General features: G+C 40.1%; 1 long non-coding RNA gene across 1 annotated transcript in view; it reads left to right on the forward strand.

Annotated features, from left to right (window-relative positions):
• Positions 1–7,400, forward strand: part of LOC125486652 — a 15,411-nt gene extending 8,011 nt beyond the window's left edge. The window contains exon 2 of the long non-coding RNA XR_007265286.1: positions 792–7,400. This is a non-coding gene — a long non-coding RNA (uncharacterized LOC125486652). The remainder of the gene's footprint in view (positions 1–791) is intronic.
• Positions 7,401–15,097: the final 7,697 nt, after the last annotated feature.

Here is a 15,097-nt window from a genome sequence, read left to right on the forward strand (position 1 = left end):
AGTTAATACGTTAGGACATCTGGTCAATAACACATAGAAACTAATATTGCTGTTGGTTTTTAACCTTTTTCTTTTGCCATATTCCTGGAGAACAAAATAAACATGTTTGTAAGCAGTTTTCTACTGATGGGGGGATAGTCAACCTCCTCCCTATCACGTCTTGTTAAGTCTCTCCCTGTTTGAAGTTTCCTTGGCATTTTACAGGTACGATACTCCATGGGCTTCACACAGGACTTCATCATCCATTCACTAAATTTATAACTTCCACTTTTCTGAGCAGTCTTCTGTTGCTAAAAAAAAGTTGGAATTCAAAGTATAAATTGTCTGTAAATATTTCAGGATACTGATCCATCATTTTAACAAAATGTACTCTTAAGTGGATAGCATTGTCAGGTCAACAACAGAACTGGTAGTTGAGGCAATTATAGACATAGTACTTTTCTTGAACCATGAAGCCAAGGACACTGATGAGCCTGAATCATCCAATGAGCAGGTCTGTTCAACCTCATGTTTCTTGAGCTACAAGTGCAAATGCCATAGAATTGCTTGGAGATTCTGCACTGCAGCATAAAAACACAAAAAAAGTGTTTTAACAGCATTGGCAACATGGAGGAGTGTATCACAGTCAGCCAAAGACAACACACCAAGTAGGAAAGGGCTTTTCCAGAGCTAATTCCCAAAGGTTTTCAATGCTCTTTTGTGTACAAAGTCAGACTATTGTAAGGTGTGAACAAGCCAAAAGATAAAAACATTTTTCACACATTTACTGTGTCTTCATCTTTTTTTAACAGGCAAAACCAGATTATCTAAGAGCCTGCACAGCAATCTTGAAGATCCACTTACCATGAATGTGTGAGTGGCCTCCTGTGATTTCTCTTCTTGTGACTTTACTGTATGTTAAGAAGAGACCAAGCAACTCTGAATCAGGCATGCATGCTGCTCTGTGAACCATCACAGCCAAATTTTATTCAAACACAATCTGTAACCTCATCGCCCAACATATCCCCCATTTTACTATTACTGCCACATCAGGGATTAATGCTGGCTCAATGAGCAGTGTAGGAGAGCACAGGACCAAATAGCAGAAACAGCATGCAACAGACAGAGCTGAACAATCCCTCAACCAACAAATTAGATCAAAGCTCTCCAGCCATGTAAAATGGTGGACTATTAAAAAAAAACTGACCTGAGGAGGATGCTTCATAAATATCACCATCCTCAATGTGTGCAAAAGGCTGAAGCGTCTACAACTATATTCAGCCAAAAAGTGCCAAGTGGATCAGCCACCACCGCCTCCTCTCCTAGTACCCAGCATCACACAATCCGATCTTTAGCGAATTTGATTCACTGTATAGGGGATCAAGAAATAGTTGAAGATACTGGCTCCTACAAAGGATATGGACCGTGACAACATCCTGACAGTAGAACTGAACACTTATTCTCCAGAAGTAGCCATGTCCTAGCCATGCTGTTCTTGTATCAGTGGCATGTATCTAACAAAGTGAGAAATTAGCCAGGAAAATTGTTTAGAAATTCACTCTTGTCAATTACTGCCCAAGCAATCTATTCCTGACCATCAGCAAAGCAATGGAGTTGTCACATCTGTGCTATCAAGTGGCATTTACACAACAATAACCTGCTCGCAACACTCAGTTTGGGTTCTACCAGATCCACTCAGATCGTGACTTCATTACGTCTTTGTCTAAACATGGAGAAAAAAACTGAACTCTACAAGTGAGTGTAGAGTGGCATCAAGACAGCATTTTAATCAGTAAGAGAATCAAGGGTTATAGGGATTATGTAGGAAAGTGGAGTTGAGGATTATCAATTCAACCATGATCTCATTGAATGTCTGAACAGATACAAAGGGCCTTCTGCTCCTCCATCTTATGGCCCTGTGGCTAACTAAACGACTTTAAAAAGAAATGCGGCACTAGATATTACAAGATCAGAAGTTAGAACGGAAAATCAATAGTTAAATTATTCCTTCCCTTCTATTCCCTGAGTATACTTCTGTAAGCATAAACATGAACAAAGTATCTCCATACCGAAAGGGAATAAACAGAGTTAATTATCACAAGGATTTCTTACACTTTCCTGTTTGGCTAATTTTATTATGATGGAGATGAGCTGTTCCCCCACATGTGAGTTCAGTAGTCCAAAGTACATGATTTGGTACATGGAATGTGCAGCCTAAAGAGGTGATGGAGATAGATACTGTTGGAACATTTAAAAAGCATCTGAATGAGTACTTAAAATACCAGGACACTGTAGGCAACAGACCAAGTGCAGGTAAATGGGATTAGTGTAGTTTGATGTTTGTTGGTCAACATAGACATGGTGACTTGAAGGGCCTGTTTCCATGCTCTATGACTCTATGAGTCAATGACTATGACAAAGGCTTCCTCCACAACGTGCCCTAATAAAACATCACCAAGGAAGTGTCAAAGGTGCACTCTGTCAGATGTGAGCTTCACCCCAAATTCACACCATGCCAATTAAAAATTAACTGTAGCCTTTTTAACAACTGAATTAGAAAGAGCTGTTCCATCTCTACATGCAAATATATTAACGGAGTAAAGATTTTGCAAATAGTTTCTTCATGAAAACATGATAAAATGAGTTTATAAGGGATGACCTGTAAAAGCATTATGAAATGTCACTCTATTTTACAAGTGGAAACCTTGTCTCCTATACATGAGGCTGGAAACACAACTTATCAGTTTACTGTGCCACAAATAGGCCAGGATAGCCAGCTGCCAATAGTTAAAAAGCAGCAGGAAACACAAGAGGTGAGTGAAAGAGGTTGCATCTGAGATTCCATGTGAACCATACGTTATTGTCTCAGAGCTGCCTGTTCATCATCTGTGCCAGAGTTGAGGAGGCCTGATCTGGGGGCCCTGCAGGCAAAACGTATCCGTGAACAAATCTGGTTGATTTAAAGCAGAAACTAAAATTCAGCACCCCCATGTTTATTGTTGGTTGCAGACTGTATTTCTTATGAAATGATTGTTCTCACAAACATTAACTCCTTTAATTGAAATTGCAATCTAGTCTAACAACAGTATTCTTTTTAAAAGTAAGAAGTGTCTAATTGCTTAATAGATCTCCACTGATTTTAAAAGTTACTTTCATACTAGCAAGCTAACAGAAACTGAATGATGTTTTCTGAAACCCTTCGGGCAAGACAAGGTTAGAGAATGATCTCAGGGTGGTTGGATTCCATGGGTGCAGAGCGCTCGGTTGCAAAGAAAGAGCTGAATTGCAGGCCGTTGGAGAGAAACCAGAGAAATTGGCCAAGTGGTAGCATTGATAGGTCCTGAATTTGGAGGCTTGCAGAATTTGGGGACAACTGTTGAAGGAGCTGAGATCTCATCCATGGAAGGAGGATATTAAGCTAAATGATCAGCCATGATCATAATGAATGGTGTAGCAAGCTCAAGGGATCAAATAGTCTACTTCTGCTCTTATTTTCTATATTTCTATATGTTTTTGTGGCTACCTTTTCCCAAAGATGTCTGTGTGTTTTAAGGAAGTGACCCCTGTGAACTGACGCCAAATGATAATAGTCACCTTCATGCCTCTTGTTTACTTCTTTGAGAGGTGAAACATCAGCATCAGTACCCACCATTTCCGATGGAACAACATCAACCTCTAAGGATGAGAACTTCCACAAGGGCTGCACAACCCAGCATGGGCAGGGAAGTAAATCCAGACCACGATCACTGCAGTGTCCTATTCTGAGAATATGTGACTACCACCATTGAAAGTCTGGCAAACGTCATGAAGGGCAAAACTCAGTAGCTCACTGAAGGGATATTTGGCCTGCACTCCAACCTGCATTCCATCACCTTGTCTCTGAGTTCAGCTACCAAAAGCCAAGGCAAGAGGGGCATGGAATCACAGTCAGGGCTTGGCTGCTCTCAGGAAAGCAGGAACTGCACAGCCATGAATAAACTGCTCCATCACCATCAGGGAACACCTTTCAGGGCACTTGTGAAAGTGACTGCCTCTTCTTCTACCTCTTCCATTGGCACAAATCCCTCTGAGTGCATTAGTGATGCGCTGATTTTGATGTGGATGGACTGCATGCTGTCAAGGGAGGTCTAATCTCATTTGGGCTCCTCTGATTGGCCACTTAGGGTAACAGTACATTGGCACAATGTACAGACGGCCCCGGTTTTGATTAAGTGGGAGCTAACAAGAGAAAATGGGTGTGGCTAGGATGTTTTATAGATTAAATTACAAATTGTTAGTTACGTCTTGGTATTATTAGAGAATCTTGCATCTCACTGAGATCCAATGCATCCTGTACACCAGCTTGTGCAATTGGCCAACAAGGCTCAGCTATGTCATCAAGAGTCTCATCCTCTGATTCCATACGCTATCTAATCCTCCTCAGACAGGGCTTCCCCTCTCTGGGAGCACCAGGTTGAAACGGGCACAACAGAAACAACCAGAGTGAGACTCCAACAGTGGAATATTGATGGGAACTTCTTAACCAGTGGAAACATCATAAAAGGCATGACAGTCAATAGATAATGGTTAATATTCAAACAATGAATGTTTGCATTGCAACACCTACATAGTCTTTTCAGCAGAGAACACAACTGGAAAACTAGCCCAATCATAGATAATGAAAGAAATGTGGATAATTTTAGATCCAAAAAGGAGACATTTAAAGTCGCTTGAAAAAGTAGCAAGCTTGAGGATTGGGAGCAATTTATAATTCAGCAAAGGAGGACCAAGAAAATGATTCAGAATGAAGAAACAGTGTATGTGAGTAGAGTTGCAAGGAACAACAATGCAGACTGTAGGAGTTTTTATATATATTGGCACTATATGAAAAGGAGGGAGGAAGAAAGCTGGAAATTATAAATTGTTTAGCCTAATATCAGTAGTAGAGAAAATGCTGGACTCTATTATAAAGAATGTGGTAACAGGATACTTCAAAAATACCAACAGGATTACATAAAGTTAATGTAGATTTATTAAACTTAAATTATATTTGACAAAGCTACTGAATTTTTGAGCATTTAGTAAGTAGAACAGATGAGGGAGGACCAGTGGGCGTGGTGTATTTGGATTCTCAAAAAGCTTTTGATAAAGTTCCACATGAGAGAATAATGTGCAAAATCAAAGCACATGTTAATATATTGCCTTAGGTTGAGAATTGGTTAGTAGAGAGGAAACAGAAATCCAGAGTAAATTTATAGAGATGGAAGGCAGTGATTCATAGGGTACTACAGAGATCAGTGCCCAGACTTCAACTATTCACAACATATACCAATGATTTGGATGAGGGAATTAAATATAATATTCCAAGTTTGCTCATGACACAAAACTAGTTGAGATTGTGAGTGATCAGAAAGGGTCTAAAAATGCCTCAGAGTGACGTAGACAAGTTGAGCAAGTGGGCAAATGAATGTCCAGATGCAGTATAACATTGGTAATTTTGAAGTTGTCCACTATGATAAGGAAATTAAAATGACAGAATATTTCTTAAATAGTGATAGATTGGGAAATGTAGCTGTACAAAGGGACGTGGGAGTCCTTACACACAGGCCACTAAAAGCAAGTATGCAGGTACACCAAACAATTATGTGTTTTCCTTCATTGCAAGAGCATTTGAATTTAGAAATAAGGATGTCTCATTGCAGTTGTTCAAATTGCTGTGTGAGACCACTCCTGGAGTGTTTTGTGCAATTTTAGTCTCCTTAACTAAGAAAAAAATAGACTTGCCATTGAAGCATAACAACAAAGGTTCCCAGAATGATTCCTAGGATGGCAGGTCTGTCACATAAGAACAGATGGGTTGACTAAGCTTGCATTCTCTGGAGTTTAGAAGAACAAGAGGGAATTTCATTGAACAATTTAACATTCTGACAGGGCTAGACTGATCAATGCAAGGGTGATGCATTCCCTGGCAAGAGGTCCAGAACAAGGGGGTCACAGTCTCAGGTTATGTGGGTCATTTCAGGCTGAGAGGAGGGGAATTTTCTTCATTCAGAGGGTGGTGAGCCTGCAGAATTCTCTATCACAAAAAGGTTGTGGAGGCAAAGCCACTAAATATATTAAAGAAGTAAAAAAGTGAATTTCTTGAGGCTAAAGGTGCCAAGGGGTATGAGGAGAGAGTGAGATAATGATAAAGGATCAGCCTTGCTCATGCTGACTGGTGGAGCAGACCCATTGGGCTGAATGGCCTTCTATGTTCCTATATTTCTATTCCATTTTAGCTGAGCAATAGTCTCTGAGCAGCGACCCTTATGGTATCTCTCCTCAGACTCAGTGTGAGAATTTCAGATTGGAGTCTTGAACCATCTCTTGCTTGCCAGCTAGTGTACACACTTTTGCCTGTTTATACAAACTACACATTGATGGAAGAGTAAGGAACCTCTTCAGTTTAACAAATGCCCCTGGCTGTCTCCAAGGTCCTTTAATTGCCAGACATGTGCAATCCAAGGTCCCTTATACTTTCAGCACTGCTGAAAAGTCAGTAAAGCATCTGGATCAGTTTGCCTGACTGGAGTTGCCAGTGCTAAATAAAATGAATTGATGGACAGGACTGAAGATTGCATCTGTAAAATCTTTGCACGGTGATGAATCACTGCTGTGATATTTTACACAGCTCTCCTGATGATGCCTGAAATGACACAAGAGTGAAAAATTTCAGGACCATTGCCACAGGCATTGGGTTAACTCCAACACAATCTCTCCAGCCAACATGTGGCACAATGATAAGACTGTCTCTATGGAGAGACACAGTCTTCTCAGGCACTGATGCGCTGACATTCGGAGTTATGCCATTCTTTACCAGTATTCTCTGATAGCACAACAATGGCCATGCCTACCTATACCTGCTGTTGCTGCCTCTCCACAAGCTCTTGCTGAGTAGCAGGCTCCACACTATCATCCTCCTCCAGAAACCTTTTCCCATTGGACAATGCTTACATGGTCCAGAAGCCAATAATAGGGTGCAGGTCGAGAGAGTGTGTGTGTGTCAGAGAGAGAGAGAGACAGACAGAGAGAGAGAGAGAGAGAGAGAGAAACAGATAGATGGACACAGGCCCATGTTCAGCAGACATGTTAGGCAGACTTAGCCACATCTTTAAAGGCCTCAGGGAAATATACCAATTAAAGCAATTAGCATTGAGTGAATGCACAGAAATTTGCCAAAAATAAAACTGATTACAGCTATGCTAGCTAAACAGACCTTCAATGTAGTGATAGGGGTGACCTTCATTGAGGTTTGAGAGTCTGTAAGATTATTGTTTAGGATAGAAGAACTGAATCTTTCTTTCTGATATTTAAGATGCGTTTGTTCCAATAGTCCTTGTCAAATATAGCATGGTTCAAGTTTTTCATTTGTGTAATAAACATTTATGTTCTTTCATTCAATATATATTGCCACCTCTTGTGAATATGTTCAGTGACTGATCTTCAGGGCAATCAAAAAAACATAAAACTTCAGGTCATCAACTCCGTATCACTCCAGGATTTGACATGTCTGGAAATGCCGTCGACTGGGATCACAACATGCCTATTTTCTGTACTATTGGAAATCAATGTGATAATACTGGATTACTGACTTAAAGCCATTTCATGTTGGCATTGCCAAAGCTGCAGTGCCATAGGCCCTCTGGCTGGGACAGCAGCTCAGAGAGACAGACTGCCATCAGTAACTGGTGGCTGCCCTCCCAGACGTTGATCCTTGGATGGAACCAGAAACAAAGAACCTCAAGGTTTCAATAACTTTGATGGCTGTTAGCACAATACTGCAAGGTCAGCGGCCTTCAAAGACAAGGGCATAGATATCTGCGACCATCCATCTAGAGAGTGGCAGTCTCTTGTGGCAATGGGTCTCAATTATCTTCAGGCTATCTCCAATAGCGCTGTTGTTATTGAGAATTGACTTCCCTTATGTTCCCGTCCTTTTGTCTGTTTTGTGTTCTCCTGCTGCTCAGAGCTCAGACTGCCCTGTGAAAGTATTTCTCTCTGAATCATCAGCGAATCCAAATTCTGATCAATGTAGTCTGGGTCTGAGGTACAAGGCCACCCAATTGTACTAGCCCATCCTTCACCCTGTGATACTGGAGGGATAGGGATGTCAGCTCCCCTTCAATGCCCAAGTACTAGCTCCTACATTCTCCTCATCTGGGTAGTGCTAAACACACATTTCTACCAAATGCTAATGTGCCTTCACACTGCTGACCCTCTAATGGTGACTGATGATTGTCTGTGGTAACGATGACTTATTCCTCACTCCATACCTGCCTCCCTTCAGCTCATATTTATTTTGGTCAACCTGGTCAATATGTTCTGACACACCTCCAGTGCAGATGGGACTTGAGCCCAGACCTTCTGGCTCAAAGGTAAGTACACTAGAACCAGACAACAAAACCCCAAGGACAGTGCACATAATCCAATGTGCCCCTTTCAAAATACAACTTTCTCTAAAAGGCTCTAAACAAGCTTCTTAGGTGCTTTAATTGGGCTCATCAGGAGACAAATGGGATTGCTGTTCGACCCTCCCCTCCCTCCTGTTTAATATTGCTGCAGTTTCAAATCTGACCTGTCAGTCAGAGCCAGTGTTTTTGGGCACTCCCACAACTCCTCCCCTCCTCCTCTCCCAGCCTTCATTGTCAACCTTATTGGTGGGGAGGGGGAGCTCAAATATTCATTCCAGAGCTTTCGTTTGAGAACTCTTCTTCAAGCACTCTACATTTAACTGTTTAAGTGTTGTAAACCGACCTGACTGTTAATATATAACTGATGTTAATCTTCCAGTTCAAACGTCTCCATACTTCATATATAAACTAAAATACAGTTATCACAAAAGTAATCAGAAATGTTCAGAGTATTCTTTTGGAGTTGTGCTAATGAAAGATTGCATGCTCAGTTACACGGATAGATTCGAAAACCTGGGCTGTCCCCTTTGAAGATTAAGAGGAGACTTGATAGAGGTTTTCCAGATTACTACAGGCCTGGACAAAGTAGATAGAGAAAAACTGTACCCACTGGCAAAAGGATCAAGTACAAGAAGATGCCAGTTTACAAACCAATAGCAACTGAAGAGAAAACTTTTTTTGCATAGTGACTAATGAAGATTTGGAATGCACTGTTGACAATGCATTGGTGGCTTTCAAGTGGCCATCTTTCTGAAGAGAAAATAATTGCAAGGCTGTATGAAAAAAGATGGGGGTGTAGGATTAGCTGAGTTGCTTTTTGCAAAATCGTTTCCTCTGCACTGTAACCATTCTATCATTCAATAATTCTAGGATTTTGTATATCTGCATCAAATGATCAACCCTCCACAATGGGACAAACTGGTTACTTCAGCTTAACTGGACTAAACTGTTAACTGAGGAGAAAAGATCTTTAAATTAGACATTATTATTTATTTCTTTGAATGACATTGAGAAATTGAAACTACTACAAAAGTAGCAGCTGTGGTATAAAAGCATGTTCTTTTTTCCTCAATCTTTGAGCCGTTTTTGAAGTTGTTAGGAGGTACTTCCATCTCCACAAGTTGGAGAAAATATCAAACATTCTCCTGCAGTCTGTCTCAGGTCAGAGGAATTGCTCCATTGCTTATTTTGGCTCGATTTTTCTTTTCTTAAAACCACATACTTATATTTGGGCCTGCTTCAACTCAGCAGTAAACTGGTGTTCACAGCAGAACACGTTTCTTTTAGGTTACTTTAGTTTTAGTTACACATTATATTTTATTTTAAGAGAAATGTACTAAAGTGGTTTAAGGGTTTTTTTTGTTAAAAATTGTAGCTGTGCAATGCAGATGAAAACTTTTTGTTGAAGGCTGCACTTTTTTTGTGGAAGTAGAAAATAGCTGAACATTCCCTAGAGTTCCAGCTGGCAGTCTATGTGGAAACAATTGCATGCACCACTTATGTAGTTGGGTAGAGCAAATAAATAGGCTTCTCCCTGCTGCCTCAACCGCATAGTCCCGGATAGATTCAAAACCAACTTTTCAACAGAGGTTGAAACATTGAAAAGATTTTGCAAGTTGTTTTTAATAACAAGCTTGTTTGTGCCTGGTTGATAACAATAATCTATCAAAAGTGTTTAAATCTGTTAAGAAGTCTGACTTTTAGAAAAAAAGCAGTTGACTGATAAACTGTAAGCACTTCTGGTCTGAACAGAACAAATGGCTGCCATTATTAAAAGAGGGGCCTCTCTCTCTCCCTTTCTTTCTCTGCTTGTTGGAAGAAATTAAGGCATTTAATAGATATAGAGTATATCTGTGCATATTTGCTTGGAAATATCTGGATGTGTTTGATGGGAAGCTGGAACGATTGCACAGATAGATGATACATCAAAAACTCTTAAAAATCCAACAATAAGAACACAACTTGTATTCAGAAGCCTATTTATTTGCTGTACCCAACTGCATAAGTGGTGCGTGCAATTGTTTTCATGTAGACTGCCTGTGTTTATAATGGAACTTCAACATAACAAAATGTTCCACATCACTGTACATGAGCATTACAAAAGTAAATTTGAGCCACATAGGATAAAATAAGTCAGATAGCTAAGCATTTTGTCAAAGAGTTAGATACGTTTTAAGAATAGTCTTAAGGGAGGTAAGAGACTTTAAGAAGTAGAAAGATTTAGGGAGATAAATACAGAGCTCAGGGCCTAATTGAAAGGCTTCCAGTTAGAGTCGATAATAAACAACAATGGCTAATAGAGAAAGAAATTCAGTTTTACTCATGTAAAGTGAAACATTCCTCATTCTTCATTCTTTATAATTAAATAAAGTCGTAAAAAAAACTTGATAAGAATATTAGCAGGAGAAAAGATTCAAAATTTACCTGGCAGATTTTGGGAGGAAGTGTATTGATCAACAATTTTAATCCAAGACTGTCATTAAGAGAACTTATTTAAAGTTCATACTGACATATTAATAGCTGTGGTATCAGAATAACAGTTGTATATTTGTAAAATTTTAGCAAGCAAGCTTCAAACTAGTTTCTACTTAATGGAATGCAATCCTCCCATGAGGTTCAACTTTGTTATCAAGTTTGTCACTGTTTCCAGTGGTTGTGTAGAAATGGGGTCAAGTTTCAGAGTTGCTGGACCAGACAGTAGTTATGTTGCTCTACTGGCATGAGTTCAATTAAACTCCTAAAGTCCTAGCATTATTCATAAGTGTGAGTGAGTAGGAGGGTGAAATACAGTGTTCACTTTGTTGGTATGCGATATCTTGTCCACACATTTTCTCAATGTCTTGCTCTCAGCCTCAATCACTTCACATCTCTCAACCCTTTCTCTCATTTTGCATAGAGTGTTGCAACTCTAGGAAAACAATTCAAATTGTTATTTCTGTTTTGTCAGAAAAATTCTGTATAATAAGCTTGAATAAAAATAATTTAAAATCTGGAAATCGGTAAATCTGTAACAAAGATATTAAATGCTCAAAATGCCTAGTAGGTCAATCAGCATCGGAAAGATAAAGGTACAAATACTTATTAGAACTGGAAACTGTGTGAGAAGCAAGTTCCTCATAGAAATTACCTTAACGAAAAGGAAGAATCTTGAGGAAAGGTAGATCAAGATTCAAACCCTGAACAGAAAACAGAAACATACTTTAGTGGTATCAACAAAAAGGTTTGGAAAGCTGGAAGAAGGTGAAAACTGGTGATGCAAGTATAGACGTACCCAACTTACAAACGCTGGTACTCACAAATGCAATCCCATACAAGGGTATAATTTTAAAAATCTGACATGTGCACAGTTCCTGCACTTACAAACAGTTGTTTTCCATTGTCCTCCATTGCGCTTTGACTTGCGTACAACTTGACTTGTGAACAGACTCCAGAAAAGAGCCCATTCGCAACTTGGGGACTGCTGGTATCTCTTTTATCTGTGCTACTTGATCTGGTATCATATTTTATATTTCTATCATGTTAAATTCAATTGTCTTGTTTCAACAATAAGCCAAACTGAACCTACCCTAGTTGACATAAGGGTATTATGTTAATTAATAAATAATCTAAATTAATTATATACACTCATGGGCATTTCAGCTCACCATGATAGGATTATAGAATGGTTACAGCACAGAAAGAGGCCATTAACCCTTTGAATGAAGGTTTAACTGTGATATACTATTCCTGGCAGTGGACACAGAGGTGTGTGCCACTTCCCTTCCTTGGCAGTTTTCCATTTTCCACATGATTCAAATTCAAATTTGAACTTGCCGGCACTGTGCTCGGAAGATGTGTGTTTCCACAGTGAGGTCTATTTTGTATTGTTCCAACCAACAAACAGCTGGAAATGCTGCAATTCCAGAGGTGAGGTGAAAGTGACAGCTCTTGACATCAAGGCCATATTCAACTATTGAGTGTGGCATCAAGGAGCTCTAGCAAAACTTAAATCAATGGATACCAGGGAAGAAACTCTCCAATGGTTGGAGTCATACTTGGCACAAAGGATAGTGTCCTTTACAGGAGTTCTTAAGGGTTGTGTACTAGATCCAACCACCTTCAGCTGCTTCATCGATGACCTTCCCTCTGTTGTTTTAAACCATCACTTTGGATTCAAAATCTTCTTGAAAGGCCTATGCATGAACTGTAGTCCTCAGCTATGTATGTCCATTGGCTTTGCCATAACAGCATTTAAACTTCCTGATACTTTTAGTTCATCCAAATCTATCAAATCTTTCTGCTCATCAAACTGAACATCAGTGCAACAATCAGTGTGAAGAATTTGAATCTCAGTTGCTTCAGGGTCCAGATCCAAATCTGATGATTCAGATTTGACACTGTGACAACAGAACATTGACTTTTGGCGATGACGAAGCCAATGGCCTAGAGGATGTACCATTAGCTGCCTAATCAGCATCTTGCACCATTACAAACATACAGTATGTAAAGGGTTTGCATTTAGATTTAGGAGCACACCAAAATCGCATCCCAGCATCTGAGGGAAGATGTGAGAGCTGGCGATGATCGGAGGATCACTGGGAGTGAGGCCCCTGCTGAGTCACACTTTGATGATGGGCCTCTGGTCATGACCACAAGCAACACAAATTTGGCTGAAATATGGCATCAATGTAGTATTTATGTGCAGCACTACATGGGGCTGTAAGAGTCCGTAGACATCATGAGTTTTACCATGTCTCAGGCATTTGAAAAAATGACTGCATCCACAGGGAGGACTCTGACTGCCATGGTGAGCAAAGTCAAACACTGGATCCTTAGGCACTGAGACATACATTGTATCAGGCCAGCTCAGTGCAGCATTGACAGAATAAGGAGGGGAGACCTACTGTTCAGCAGCTCCTCTCCTCAAGGAGATACAGATGTACCAATGCATACCAAAATGGAGGAGGGTCTTGCACCAGTTGCTTGGAATGTTCTTCTGAGGTTAGCAGCAGCTCCTCACTTCTCCACCATTGACTTCATTAGCCCCAGCAGTGAGAAGCTCCCAGTAGGCTGGAGCTCAGAAGGCCTTGCACTCTAGAGGATGCATCACAGTCATCCAAGGCAATATCCATTTCAGTGAGCAGACTGCTTCCACCTCACTCCTCCTCAGGTGTAACTCAGATTACACTGCAAGTGATGACAAGAGGAAACCTACAATATAATGACAGCATAAGGGTAGCGCAACTGATTTTTAAATGTATTTAACACTTACGTTGACTCAAAATATAACGTTTTTGCTTTGAGTATTATACATCATGATAGTGTTTGAGAACCTAATGATATGAAAGATAAAGTTGTTCGCACGCTGTGATGGTTTGAGAAGAATCAGGGACATAGCATTTATTGTTGGTGATGTGTTGCAATTCCATGTAATCCTTATGGAATGTTCCCATGATTCGCTACTTCCCAGACTGTGGGGAATGACCTAAGAAGCTTACTCAGATGGCCTCCCTTTCTCTGCACTCGAAAGGAGGTTGGTCCCAAATACCCTCAAAGTTTATAACTCGGATAGATCCAGCATCACTCAAAGCACATTAAGAGTGGTGCGAGATCAGATTAATCATTCATGGGAGGCTGATTCATGTATGTCTGAGTGTGCCAAAGATATCCTGAGTACCAACACTCATTAAAAATTGTTGGACAAGCTTCACTCTCCATTCTATTCTATGTCACCAATAACACCAACTTGCAGTTACTCCAAAAGAGAAGATGGCATGGCTAGGTCTAGATCCAGAAGTTCTGACAAAGGTCATCATGATGCTTCACAGTTGGGGAAACAATGTGTGGATCAAGTTGTCCCTAGTATCCTGAGCACATCTCCCCATGGGCCTAGCATCTATTTAAATGTCATTCATATTCGCAAGTTCTTCCTCAGGCTCAGAAAATTTAACCTCATCTGAGGAGCAATGATGTTCTCCATGCTCATCCACTTGTATATATGTAACAAAAGTTAACAAAAATAATTGCTTCATAATGCCTGCTAAACTCCTATGGGTTGTGACTGAATGATGCAGCACTGTGTAGGTGAATATGGACAAAAACTTATCTTAATTCACATGTAGGCCTCAGAATTAGTTGTGTGAAGAAAGGATTAGATCACAGCAGTGAGTTATGCCTGAAAACGTGAGCACATTCCTCTGGCCATGTAACTTTCTTTGTGCTGTTATTCTCTGATTGATAGACGGGACGCTATTTCTCTTTGCTGTGTGCTTTACGTGGATACACACTTTCCTTAACTCCTCAATTTCTTGAAATTTTAATGTGATAGTCTTGGAATGCATTGGGTTGGTTTGAAGATCACAGAAAAGAAAAGCTACATTTCTTGTCCCTTCTCTCAAAGACCATGACAAAAAGACCATGTACGTTTTTACAGTCAACATTTATGTGCACTTGAGGCCAGCTAAGGTTTTCTTTCGCCTTCCAATTCTCTATTAGTCATAGAGATTACTGTAATAGCATTGTGGAGTATAAGTTTCATTTCCCCAGAGAGCAGTGGGGGCTGTGTGATTGAATATATTTGGGGCTTAGTCATATATTTGATCAACAAAGGAGTCTAGAGTGTTGTATGTGTTAATAAATCCAAGTCTGCACATCACTATGGGGTAGATTTGTTACCATCGTTCTCTTTAAGGGTGTGGATCCACAGATCT

The sequence above is a fragment of the Rhincodon typus genome, chromosome 2, assembly GCF_021869965.1.
Source record: "Rhincodon typus isolate 14 chromosome 2, sRhiTyp1.1, whole genome shotgun sequence".
Lineage (NCBI taxonomy): Eukaryota > Metazoa > Chordata > Chondrichthyes > Orectolobiformes > Rhincodontidae > Rhincodon > Rhincodon typus.